The following is a 10,511-nucleotide window of genomic DNA, read 5'->3' as shown; positions in this document are numbered from 1 at the left end:
TGTGCCCAGCCTTTTCTTTTTTTTTTTTTTAATCAGAGATGGAGTTTCACCATGTTGGCCAGGCTGGTCTCGAACTCCTGACTGCAGGTGATCCACCCGCCTTGGCCTCCCAAAGTGCTGGGATTTCAGGCATGAGCCACTGTGCCCGGCCAACTCTCCCTTTTTGTGCCTCAGTTCCCTCATCTGTCAAGTGGGGCTGATCATAACATCCTACCCAGGTTGTCGGGAGGAGTCACAGAGCTGTGTCAAAGGCCTTCTGGCAAATGTGCATCCCCCTGGCCCCCGGCCCTGAGTGTGGGCTCTGAGCCAAGCTCATCTTCATTTCCCTGCAGAAGGTCAGACCCCAAATGACTGACTCTGCAGACAAAGGGGCCTAGAAGTAAACACAAATGTCAGGCTGTTTGGAGATAACCTGAGGCTGGACGCGGTGTCATGGGGCACTCTGGGTGGTGACTCAGCCTTCTTGGCAGATGAACCACAGCCCATGCTGGGGCTGTGCTCCAATTCTCAGCTCCCCCAAAAGGATGAAGAATGGGGCAGGAAATGGTTGTCATGGTCCTCTCTTATTTTTTAATTTTTTGAGACAGGGTATCACTTTGTCACCCAGGCTGGAGTGCAGTAGCAGTAGCACCATCATGGCTCACTGCAGCCTCAGTGTCCCTAAGTGCTAGGATTACAGTGTGAGTCACTGTGCCTGGCCATAGTCCTCTTTTTTTTTTTTTTTTTTTTTTGAGATGGAATCTTACTCCGTCACCCAGGCTGGAGTGCAGTGGCATGATCTCGGCTCACTGCAACGTCCACCTCCCGGGTTCAAGCAATTGTCCAATTGTCCTTCCTTAGCCTTCTGAGTAGCTGGGATTACAGGCATGTACCACCACACCCGACTAATTTTTGTATTTTTAGTAGAGATGGGGTTTCACCATGTTGGCCAGGCTGATCTTGAACTCCTGACCTTGTGATCCACCCGCCTCAGCCTCCCAAAGTGCTGGGATTACAGGCATTAGCCACCGCACCCATCTTTTTTTTTTGAGTCTCACTCTGTCTCCCAGGCTGGAGTGCAGTGGCGCGATCTCTGCTCACTGAAACCTCTGCCTCCCAGGTTCAAGTGATTCTCCTGCCTCAGTCTCCCAAGTAGCTGGGATCACAGGCGCTAGCCACCATGCGCAGCTAATTTTTGTATTTTTAGTAGAGACAGAGTTTCACCATGTTGGCCAGCTGATCTTGAACTCCTGACATCAGGTGATCAACCCCCTTGGCCTCCCAAAGTGCTGGTATTACAAGTGTGAGCCACTGCGCCTGACCGTATGGTCTTCTCTTGACCATGAGTCCTCTCAGTCTGAGCGGATCAGGGAAAGGCAGCCTGGTCAGCCACCCAGTGCTGTGTGACCTGGGGCAGGCACCTGCTCCTCTCTGGACCTCACCTTTCTCTTCAGCTATGTGAATCATCGTTGGTCCAGATGACTAATGAAGGTCAGGCCAATTCTCCTCTGAGGTTTTCAAAAACCCATATGTAAATGAAATCACACTGAGTGCAGGCACCGGAACAACAAACGTGAGGGCGACAGCTGTCCTTAGAGCACCCCAGTCCAGTGAGGGGAACAGACACAGATTATTAAAATGCAGCATGGGGACCAGGAGTGGTGGCTCACGCCTGTAATCTCAGCACTTTGGGAGGCCAAGGCAGGCGAATCACGAGGTCAGGAGATTGAGACCATCCTGGCTAACACGGTGAAACCCTGTCTCTACTAAAAATACGAAAAATTAGCCGGGTGTGGTGGCAGGCATCTGTAGTCCCAGTTACTGGGGAGGCCTGAGGCAGGAGAATGGCCTGAACCCGGGAGGCGGAGCTTGCAGTGAGCCGAGATCGCGCCACTGCACTCCAGCCTGGGCGACAGAGCAAGACTCCGTCTCAAAAGTAATAATAATTTTTAAAAAGCAGCATGGGAAGTCCTGATGTGAGCCTCAGCCACCATCTAGTGATCTATCGAGACTGACCATGTGCCAAGCCCTTTGTCCCATTTTTTCATTTCATCCTCACAAGAACCCCATGCAGTAACTACCATTAGTACACCCATTCTTCTTATTTATTTATTTATTTATTTTTTTAATTGAGACGGAGTCTTGCTCTGTCGCCCAGGCTAGAGTGCAGTGGCGCCATCTCAGCTCACTGCAAGCTCCGCCTCCTGGGTTCACGCCATTCTCCTGCCTCAGCCTCCCCAGTAGCTGGGACTACAGGCGCCCACCACCACGCACAGCTAATTTTTTTTTTTTTTTGTACTTTTAGTAGAGGCGGGGTTTCACCGTGTTAGCCAGGATAGTCTTGATCTCCCGACCTCGTGATCCGCCCGCCTCAGCCTCCCAAAGTGCTGGGATTACAGGCATGAGCCACCGCGCCTGGCTTAGTACACCCATTCTTCTGAAGAGTAAACTGAGGCTCAAAGAGGTGAAGAGCCTCACTGAGCTCTCACAGCAGGTCAGGTGCAGCATATCTGCCCTCTGGAGATGTCTGGGGAGGTGAAGACCAGCCATTCCTTGAGGGCGGCGCCCACCCTCCCCTGGAGAAGGAGGAGTCGGGTGTGGAATTCCTGGGGAGCCAGGACTCGGGCTTTTATTTCTGGCTTTGCGCTGACTCAGACCATGACCTTGGGTGAGTCACTCACCAACTCTGCTAAGCTTAAAAACAACTCCCCCAATAAAAATGTCCCAGCCCCAAGCCCCCATCACAGGGGAGCAGATGGGAGGAATGGGTACGGTGGTTTAAAAATAGAAAGGACGGGGAACACAAGGATGACGCTGGAAGGGCTTCCCGAACATCGGGAGCTTGTGCATGGTGGGCCCTGGGAGGGTGAGAAAACAAACTCACGACCCCCAGGCAGGAGGTGACACTTCCCTGGCTCCTCCCCCTCCCCCAGTCTCCCAGATGCTCCTTAAAATACATCAGTGCCTGAGCTGCTCTTGCAGCCTGAGGTGACCTGATTAAACCTGGTTCCTTCCCCCACACAGCCTGTGTGCCTGCATCTGGGCATGGGGGCTGCCCCAGCCAATACTTGATCTTAATTATTTAAGAGACCCTGTAGTCCTCCTTGTCACATACCCAGGTTGCCCTGGGGAACTGCTGTGGTTAAGGCCTTTGGGCTTCTGTGGCTTGGGTGGTGGTGGGGAAACCAGGACGGCACTGGGAGAGCCAAGTTCGCACCCCAGTCCCACCTCTGCTTGGCTGTGCGACCCTAGGCAAGTCACTTTCCCATTTTGAGACCCCCTAGAGAGACGAATAGACTGGTCAAAGTCATACATACAGCATCTGAACTTGAACTCCAATCGGTGTAACCCCAAAGCTTTCTGGTGTGCCATGCCAGCCCCCCAGCCCAGAAGTGTCATTTTGCTGGCCGTGGGGCAGAAGAGCTCCCTACTACTTTTAGCCTCCCATTTTGCTGCTCAGCATGGACAAAGGTCTGAACTGCCCCAAGCCCCATTCCTACAGGGCTCTGGGTCCTGGCTGCCCCAGTTGTGACCGTGGACATGACTGGCTCAGCCAGGTCCTAAGTGCCCTCTACCCCTTAGGGGGCTCTACTCCAGACTGGCTGGCAGGTGTCCCTTCCCCACCAGCCATCCAAGAGTGTCCCCAGGTCCCCCTCAGGGAATCCCCCTGCGCATCCACGAACATTGCCTAGCCATGTCTCTCCAAGCCTGGGAGAGCCATCTGTGGCCAAAACTGTCCTCTGGCCTTTCCCAGGACACTGGGCAGGCAGTTCCTGTCTATACCTGTCTATTTTTTTTTCCGAAGGGGGTGAGGATGGGTCAAGATGGGCAGACACGGAAAACAGACATTTTTGTAGAAGACTTCAAGGAAATGGGGGGGTGGGGCAAAGCTGGGAGGAGGAAACATTCAGAATTTGGAGGGCCCAGAGGACTCTGGGATGGAGTCAGGTTTGGGAAACCAGTTCCCCATCCCCCAGAAAGCTGGAGACCCCCTTTCCCAGGGAGAGGCCCCTGCCGGATCACAGCCAGGCGGCATGATGCCAGGCTCTCAGAGAGGTTGCCCACCCCCCGCTGGGCACACTTCCTCCTCCCCTCCCCCAGCCCCAGTGGATGCAGCAGTTCACACTCTGTATTTATTATTGTTCTCACTCTGTGTCCCCCTCCCATCTCCCTGGGAAGAGCCTGCAGGCTGGCAGCTTGGCAGGAACCTGCTGTCTCCTTGTGGGTACCAGCGTCACCCCTTATCTCCACCTGGACTCCTTGTGCCAGGGTCAGGCCATTCATGGGCTTGGCACCAGCCAAGGCCACCCTAAGTCCCGGTATCCCATGACAGAGGAGGCCTAGCAGGCCCTGGCTTATCACCCCTGCCCTCCGGGGGCTGTGCCCTGGCAAGGGTGGAGGTCAGAGCAGACCAGCAGGCAGGCAAGAAGCAAGGGCTCGGGGTGGGGTGGTACCTGGGGGAAGAGAATAACCACACGGAGCCACCTCTCCAAGCCAACTAACACAATTATCCCCATCACACTGGGGAAAAAATAGAGTCAGGATAAGACAGCTGCTCCAGGTCCAACTGTCTGCCTTTCCCAGCCGGTCCCTTCCCAGCCCGACATTCCAGGGGAAGGACCAGCGAGGGTCCCTGCTGCACTCTGCTTTCAGCATCTGGAAGCGGCACTGGGGTTTCTCTGGTCAAGGCGGTCCTCTCTCCCGCTGCTTCCCAGACAGGAGGCTGCGGCTTGGCAGGTATCTGCTGCTCTCTGCCTCCTGAGCCAGACGCAGGTCCCAGACACAGACACAGACACAGACACAGACATGCTCCCACGGGAGCCACACGGCCTCACCTCATTTGGGGGTCACGGGGAGAGAAGGAGGGAGGGAGAGACAGGTGGTATCCTCTATACCCCCAACACCCTATCTGTAAGCTGAACTGGGCTGATCCAGCCCCCACCTTCACGTTGTAACTCTCTCCTTCGGCCTGGCCAAAGCCACAGTTTCTAGCACAGTGTCCTCAGGCCCCATCTAGCCCCTCACCTCTCCTGGGCAGCGGGGTCCAGGCACTGCCTCCTGCGGCGTCCGCGCTCTGTCTCTCTCTGGCTCGTGGAGCTGGCAGGCAGGGGATGGGTCTGGAAGATGTGTGTGTGTGTGTGTGTGTGTGTGTGTGTGTGTGTGTGTGTGTGTGTGTGTCTGTGTCTGCTCGCGCAGGCAGTACCTCGGCCCCTCACTCACTCACACGCCTTCCAGCTGACGTCAGGGAGAGCAGGAGGGAGGGATGAGAATTTGTACTCCCTGCTTAAAGGGACACCAGGCTCTATGGCTCATGGCCCAGACATCACCTCCTGAGTCAGGCACTGCCAGGTGAGAGGCTCAGCTGCGTCTCTCGGGGGCCTTAAAGCTTCTTTTTTTGGAAAGTGGCTTTTATGGCTGGGCCACGGTATAATTTGCCCTGCCCAGTGAGGGCAGCTGCTGAGGAATGCAGGGGAGGAAGAACATGAGACAGCGCCACGTTCCTGGTAATTAGCAAGTGGGGTGGTGAGTTTGAGTGTGAGTGTGTGAGTGCACATTGGGGGGCCCCTTGGGGTGGGTGGGCATGAGTGGGGGTGAGTCTGAGAGAATGGAGGTCAGAGCCAAGAGGAGCCCCCCAGAGGGGTCGAGACAAGCCAGGTTCCCAGGGACACCCAGACACTCGTCTCCCCTCCAGACGCTCAGTGGTCCTGCCCTCTGCTAGTACAGACACTGACACGGCTCATCTCTGTCTACTCCTTGTAATATTTCCATGGAATTGAGTTGACGAGGACCCCAAGGAAGTGATCAGCTTAAAGGTGCACAGGTGCACACCCCACAGCCTGGGAGGCTCTGAGTAGAGAAGTAGAGAGGGCTGATTGAATTCAGGCAGCCAGCCTGTTCTACACCACACGCCCTGGCTTTGAAGTGCCCACGCTGTCAAGCTTGTGACCTCGGGCCAGCCCCTGAGTGCCTTTGGAGGTTGAGTGTGTGATGTTCCTAAACCCAGGGCCGGCTGAAGGAGGCCTCCACAAAGGGGCTTCTCTTCCTTCTTCCCGTTCCTTCTCAGCCTCAGCTTGGAAAGAAGGAAGCCTTTCCCTGGTGTCTCCTGGTACTACTGAGGCAGGCTGGCATTTTCAAAAGGAGTCTTTTTAAAATAGAAAGGAGGTGGGAGTTAAAAGGGAAACCACAGAGAAAAATACAAGTAACTAATACAAATAGCTAAGACGCTACAAGGGCTTGCTCTGTGTCAGGCAGCAAGCTTTGCTCTCATTGAAATCAACCTCACAACAATTTAATAATTTATTTTTGTCATCCCTACTTTACTGGTGAGGAATTAGAGGCTCAGGGAGGAGGAAGGACTTGACTTGCCTATATTCTTCCAACTGGTTAGAGAGGTACTGGAACCCAGGAGCACCCAATGTCACCACACACCCCTGCCCTTCCAGAACCTCTCAGGACAATCAGGCTCAGACAGTCTGGGTTTCTGGTTCTGCAAGAGAGACTGTTGAGAAATGCTACCTGTGATTACCTGGGGAGGTTCTGAATTATTATTATTATTATTTTTAGAGAGTTTTGCTCTGTCGCCCAGGCTGGAGGGCAGTGGCTTGATCTCAGCTCGCTGCAACCTCTGCTTCCCAGGTTCAAGCGATTCTCCTGCCTCAGCCTCCTGAGTAGCTGGGACTACAGGCACACACCACCACACCCAGCTAATTTTTTTATATTTTTAGTAGAGACAGGGTTTCACCATGTTAGCCAGAATGGTCTCGATCTCCCGACCTCGTGATCCATCCACCTCAGCCTCCCAAAGTGCTGGGATTACAGATGTGAGCCACCACGCCCGGCCAGGGTTCTGATTTTATTGCACACCCCCACCTGAGAACTCTACCCAGAGAAGCCTCCCTTCCCCTTTAAATTCTCCTCTCTTTCTTCCTTTTTATTTATTTATTTTTTTCTTTTTTGAAACAGGGACTTGCTTTGTTACCCAGGCTGGAATGCAGTGGTGCAATCACAGTTCACTGCAGCTTCCAACTCCTGGGCTCAAATGATCCTCCCGCCTCAGCCTCATGAGTAGCTGGGACTACAGGGGTGCACCACCATGCCTGGCTAAATTTTCAAAAAATTTTTATAGAGATGGGGTCTCACTATGTTGCCCAGGCTAGTCTCAAACTCCTGGCCTCAAGCGATCCTCCTGCCTTGGCCTCCCAAAGTGCTGGGATAACATCGTCTCTTCTTTCTTCTTTGCCTTCCTCTCCTCCAGCAATAATATGTTTCTTTTTTTTTTTTTTTTTTGAGACGGAGTCTCACTCTGTCGCCCAGGCTGGAGTGCAGGGGTGAGATCTCAGCTCACTGCAAGCTCCGCTTCCCGGGTTCCGGCCATTCTCCTGCCTCAGCCTCCCGAGTAGCTGGGACTACAGGTGCCTGCAACCACGCCCGGCTAATTTTTTGTATTTTTAGTAGAGACGGGGTTTCACCATGTTAGCCAGGATGGTCTCGATCTCCTGACCTCGTGATTCGCCCGCCTTGGCCTCCCAAAGTGCTGGGATTACAGGCGTGAGCCACCGTGCTCGGCCCAGCAATAATATCTTTCAAAGGGCCCTCACAGGCATCCCCTTGCCTGCTTCTTCTTCTTCTTCTTCTTTTTTTTTTTTTTTTTTGGAAACAGAGTCTCGCTCTGTCGCCCAGGCTGGAGTGCAGTGGTGTGATCTCAGCTCACTGCAACCTCTGCCTCCCAGGTTCAACCAATTCCCCTGCCTCAGCCTCCTGAGTAGCTGGGACTACAGGCATGTGCCACCACATCTGGCTAATTTTTGTATTTTTAGTGGAGATGAAGTTTCACCATGTTGGCCAGGCTGGTCTTGCACTCCTGACCTCAGGTGATCCACCTGCCACGGCCTCTCAAAGTGCTGGAATTACAGGCATGAGCCACTGCGCCCAGCCCCTTGCCTGCTTCTTCTGACAGCTCTATCGGGTTCAGCGGGATGAGGAAGCAGGCTCAGAGAGCTCATGGGGCTCCACTGAGTCACGCGGCTCCGAAGTGGAGGAGTGACGGAGCAGAGGCCCCAGGCCTGATCTCTGGACCCATGTTTTTTTTTTTCCTTTTTTTTCTTTTTTTTAGACGGAGTCTTGCTCTGTTGCCCAGGCTGGAGTGCAGTGGTGTGATCTAGGCTCACTGCAACCTCCACCCCCCTGGTTCAAGCAATTCCCCTGCTTCAGCCTCCTGAGTAGCTGGGATTACAGGAGGACGCCACCACGTCCAGCTACTTTTTTTGTATTTTTAGTAGAGACAGGGTTTCACCATGTTGGCCAGACTGGTCTCGAACTCCTGACCTCAGGCAATCCGCCCACCTCGGCTTCCCAAAGTGCTGGGATTACAGGCATGAGCTACCGTGCCCAGTGGACCCATGTTTTTCAAACACACCAACCTGCCCTCCCAGCAGAAGCGCTGGAGCCATGGTGGACACTGGCAGTTTTCCCTGGCCACCCTTACTATCCTGTCTGCTGGGAACTGACTTGATGTTGTCACCTGGGGAATCACCTCTCCTCTCTCTTGGTCTGTAGGACGTCTGGCCCAGGCTTGGCCAACCAGAACTGGCATCAGGACTTGAGCTGGAATGTGGATGCCCAGGCTGGCCCTTCTTCCAGGGGCCCCCACGTTGTTTGAGGGATGGGTTATAAGCTGATTGGCCAGCAGAGGGGGAGTGGCTGGGCAGACTTTTCTTCACTCCAGGTGACCTCGTGACCCAGCTTGTCAGGACCTAGAGAGGAAAGAAGCTCGGGAGGTTGGAAGGCCCTTGGCTGCATATGAGCTTGGGGTGGTGGAGGAACAGAAAGGAGGCAGTGTCAGGGGACAGGGTGAGGGAAGGGAACGAGGAACATGAGGCATGGTCCCGGAGGCCAGCTCTCAGGAGGCTGAGGCCTGGCTGCTGTGGCCAAGGCCCTGACCCCTCCCTTCCCATCCAGTCTCCTTTCTCTTGGCCCCTCCGATGGGCAGTTGAACATGTGCCCAGGGCTGCCAGGCAGCCAGAGAGCAGTGAATGAAGGAGGCTGGGCCGAGCACTGAAGCAGTGTTACGATTATTCCTGAGCCAGCGATGAGAGGGCACAGCTGTTCATTCAGGAAAAGAGCAGCCGCAGCCCCACCCACCCACCCACCAGCAGCTGAGTAACAAAGAAATCGTCTGCTTGAAACCAGGGGCTCCGGCATGGAGGCTATTTTTGTGAAAAGCTGAGAATTCAAAAGCTCATCTCCTCGAAAGCCTCCCTTGCCTTGGAGAAGCTGAAGAGGTGGGTTAGAGCCAAATAGCCCCTGCGACTACTGATTCCACCCGAATTACAATTCTCACTCCTGTTATCGACGGTCAGTCCACCTGTGGTGGCCAGGCCTGGACCTACGTGGCATTGAATCCACATCCCTTTGAGATACATACACCTCTAAGGTGTTGGTGCCATGTGACAAGATGATGAGGATGCTCAGGCACAGAGCATCACAGCTGGTGATGGAGCTGGTATTAAAACACAGAGGTTCGGCCGGGTGCGGTGGCTCATGCCTGTAATCTCAGCACTTTGAGAGGCTGAGGTGGGAGAATCACGAGATCAAGAGATCAAGACCATCCTGGACAACATGGTGAAACCCTGTCTCTACTAAAAGTACAAAACTAGCTGGGCATGGTGGCACGTGCCTATAGTCTTAGCTATTCAGGAGGCTGAGGCAGGAGAATTGCTTGAACCCGGGAGGCGGAGGTTGCAGCGAGCCAAGATCACGGCACTGCACTCCAGCCTGGCGACAGAGCAAGACTCCGTTTCAAACACACACACACACACACACACACACACACACACACACACACACACACACACACTCAGAGGTTCTGGCTTCATTACACTCCTATTCTTCCTGCCATGCCACACTGTCTTTGAAATGTCTTTTCAATCCCCTGGATGCCCATCTCCCCTACAGTGGGACTCATCTCCAGCCTGGACTCAGTAAATCAGAGTGATCCTTCCTCTCTCCTTGTCTCCCACTTGTCTCCTCCAATCTGACTACCACCCTTCTGCTAGGGAAGATCTTTTCCTGCAGATCTGACCACATCATTTGCGCATTCATTCATACGTTCAGCAAATATTTATTGCCTGCCTACCGTGTACCAGATGGCCAAAGCTCCGGGAAGACAGCGGCAGACAACACAGGTGAACTCCTTGAGTTCATGGAGCTTGCATCTCATCTAGAGATGATACAGATGATACAAAATCCACAGACAAATGTAGAATCACAAGTTACAAAAAATAAAAAATAAGGGGTTTGGGCGTGGTGGCTCACACCTGTAATCCCAGCACTTTGGGAGTCCGAGGTGGGTGGATCACGAGGTCAAGAGATCAAGACCATCCCGGCCAATATGGTGAAACCCTGTCTCTACTAAAAATACAAAAAATTAGCCGGGCGTATTGGCGGGCGCCTGTAGTCCCAGCTACTCAGGAGGCTGAGGCAGGAGAATTGCTTCAACTCGGGAGGCAGAGGTTGCAGTGAGCCAAGATCAC

At 53.8% G+C, this 10,511-nt stretch overlaps 1 protein-coding gene and 1 long non-coding RNA gene across 2 annotated transcripts in view; one reads left to right on the top strand and one right to left on the bottom strand.

The window, feature by feature from the left end:
* CSDC2 (cold shock domain containing C2) overlaps window positions 1–5,337 on the bottom strand; it is a 15,859-nt gene extending 10,522 nt beyond the window's left edge. The window contains exon 1 of the mRNA XM_032139076.2: window positions 5,005–5,337. The gene's annotated coding sequence lies outside the window, so the exon portion shown is untranslated. The remainder of the gene's footprint in view (window positions 1–5,004) is intronic.
* Window positions 5,320–10,511, top strand: part of LOC116458938 (uncharacterized) — an 8,215-nt gene continuing 3,023 nt past the window's right edge. Inside the window, exon 1 of the long non-coding RNA XR_004245440.2 lies at window positions 5,320–5,483. This is a non-coding gene — a long non-coding RNA (uncharacterized LOC116458938). The remainder of the gene's footprint in view (window positions 5,484–10,511) is intronic.

This window comes from Hylobates moloch, unplaced genomic scaffold (assembly GCF_009828535.3).
Source record: "Hylobates moloch isolate HMO894 unplaced genomic scaffold, HMol_V3 SCAFFOLD_19, whole genome shotgun sequence".
Taxonomy (NCBI): domain Eukaryota; kingdom Metazoa; phylum Chordata; class Mammalia; order Primates; family Hylobatidae; genus Hylobates; species Hylobates moloch.
This window is presented reverse-complemented; position numbering and strand designations above follow the sequence as displayed.